Source organism: Mandrillus leucophaeus, unplaced genomic scaffold (assembly GCF_000951045.1).
Source record: "Mandrillus leucophaeus isolate KB7577 unplaced genomic scaffold, Mleu.le_1.0 Scaffold1170, whole genome shotgun sequence".
NCBI classification, from domain to species: Eukaryota; Metazoa; Chordata; class Mammalia; order Primates; family Cercopithecidae; genus Mandrillus; species Mandrillus leucophaeus.
Window position 1 is genome coordinate 95,925 of NW_012099988.1, and position 2,810 is coordinate 98,734.

Consider the following 2,810-nt stretch of genomic DNA (forward strand, 5'->3'; position numbering starts at 1 on the left):
CTTTCAACTGATTGGATGAGGCCCACTCACATTATAAAGGGTAATCTGCTTTACTAAAAGTCTGATTTAAATGTTAATCGCATCAAAACAGACAAACAAAAACAAACAAACAAAAATAAACCCTTCACAGTAACACCTAGGCTGGTGTTTGAACAAAAAATGGGCACCACAGCCCAACCAAGTTGATACATCACATTAACCATCACACCAAATCCAAACTTTCAGTGAAATGAAGCAAAATTCTTCAATTGGATTATTATGCATCATGTACAAGACACTCTCGAGTCTTGGTTTCTGGACTCATGTATCAGGTTACGGTGGCTGCAGGTTTAGGGCATACACTGCAGCCTGTAGGAAAGTAGTCCTTATTTACACAGTATTGTTTCTCAGCTTCAATAACTAAACCTTCAGCAGGCCATTCCATCATTCAATAAAGCCCATTCCATCATTCAGTCAAGCCCACTGCTTCTGAATATTGAGGTATGAAGTAAGAATCATGAATTCCAAGGGCGATTCTATTGCCACACCCCTTTGGCTGTGAAACATGTTTCCTAGTTACAGGTGACATTGCAGGGGATGCCATGGTGATGGTTAAAGCTTTGTTCATTATGTAAATGGTTGGGGCATGGAAGACAAAACGGTCCCCAGAATATTATTCTGTCCCTATAAAGACTAACATTGCTTACTCTATGCTCTAAAGAGTCCAAAGTAATCACTATGCTACTAGTCCAGCCAGACACCTGGAAATAGTGCCAAATTACATGCTAACCTTGGTGAGAGAAATGTCATAATGCTGTGCCCATTCATAGTTTCCATCCCTGCTTCCATGTTCAATTTCTCATAGGCCCAGTGAGCAAGCCTGCTGGCAAAAGAGATTGACTGATTATCTACTAGATGAGTCATCTTATCTACCATACTATCAAGATCCATCTCTGCAGTGGATGCCCTCTCCATGGGCATCTATGTAAGACAAATATCTTCATGATCTGTGCACTTTACAAGGAATTCTTCAATGTCCTCTTCTCCAGATTTGCCTGCCATTAATTTTCCAGCCTTGTTCTTCACAAATCTCTCACCAAAAAAACCTGTTATCCAATGCTCCTAAATCAGTGCATATCCAAACTTCTGTGCCCATCTCCTTCTATAAAAAATTAACAACCAGCTAAACTGCCTGTAGTTTGACCACTGGGAAGTTTCTCTTCCTCACCATCTTTTGGCACCACCTGGAGGGGTACTGTGGTATAATGCCATTTGCTTCTTTCTGTTGCTGGTGTATAATGCAGATTCATTTGTAAAGTGGCCCATACTTTTTCCTTAATAGTTGGCTAAACATGAAATATGAGTGAGATCATGCAGGATTTGTCCCTTTGTGTTTGGCTTATTTCACTTAACACAGTGTCTTCTAGGTTCATCCATGTTGTGACGAGAGGATTCTGAATGCTCTCACTACAAAGAAATGACAAGTGTTTTAGGTAATGGATATGTTAATTATCTTGATTTGATCATTACACAAGTATACATGTATCAAAACATCATACTGTACCCCATAAGTATGAACAATTGTTATTTGTGAATTAAAAACAAAGTAAAATGAAATTTAAAAATAATTATACAATTTTAGGGGCTTCGGGGTGGGGGAAGAGGAAGTAAAAAGCAGACAGCAGGTACTCTAGGAGTCAGAGACACATAACATTAGTATGAGTCGGGAAGGGAGAAATCAAGTTATTGACATTTTTTACTCAGTTTAGAACCCAAAGACTGAAGAAACAGAAACAAATGGGGGAAATAATAACTTTTAAAGTATCAGATAAAATTTTTAAGAAAGTTAAATACTGCATTTCTCACTCATATACGAAAGCTAAAAAAAGAGTTGATCCCATAGAAATAAGTAGAACAGAGGATACTTCAGGCTGGGAATGGATAGCAGTGGTGGGGGAATGAGAAGAGATTTGTTAAAGGATACAAAATTATAGCTCCACTGGAGGAGTAAGTTCTAGTGTTCTATACCACTGTGGGATGACCATAACAATAATATATTCTGTATTTTCAAACAGCTAGAAGGAGGATATTGAATGTTCCCAGCATGAAGAAACGATAAATGTTTGAGATGATGGATATTCTAATTACACTTATCTGATCACTATACATTATGTATATCCAAACATCACTGTTTACCCCAGAAATAGGTACAATTATTATATGTCCACTAAAAGCTAAAATAAAAAATGTTCAAACACTCAAGATCTGAAGAAAAACTTCAATCTGAATACTAAAAACTTTCCCTAACCTCTTGAAAAGATTAATTAAAAATCTCTGGAGTTTGGATGCACTGTAATTTTCCTCTGCCAGTTCATGGCTTTGTTTAAGCTCAGTAGTCAAGTTTTTAGAACCTCCAGAGAAAGCAATGAGGAAGTGACAGAAGGATCCTCTGGGACCCATTACCCCCAAATATCTGTCATCTTCTTGACCTCAAGGCTGGGTGTCAACTCAGGACAGGAGTGCAGGTCCTCATCAGTTTATTTGGGGGTAACGTAGACAACACAGACCCTCCCAGAACAATGAGGACAGCACTGGCCTGACCATCCATCAGCCCCTGTTTGGCACAGAGGAGAACAATGACCATAGCTCACACTTTCCTCCAACTGCCTTAAATGCTCAGGCTGATTGGTCATGTGCTCACCCAACTGCTCCCTAAATGCTTAACAGAAAATGAAGACATCCTCTCCAAAACCCAAGGAAACACACTTGAAATGTGATTTATGCCTCAGATTGGTATCCAAGAAGAAGTGAAAGAAACACCAGGCATTCCC

At 38.9% G+C, this 2,810-nt stretch overlaps 1 protein-coding gene across 3 annotated transcripts in view; it reads right to left on the bottom strand.

Annotated features, from left to right (window-relative positions):
• GCSAML (germinal center-associated, signaling and motility-like) overlaps nt 1–2,810 on the bottom strand; it is an 86,267-nt gene that overhangs the window by 56,123 nt on the left and 27,334 nt on the right. The gene's annotated exons all lie outside the window — the stretch shown is intronic.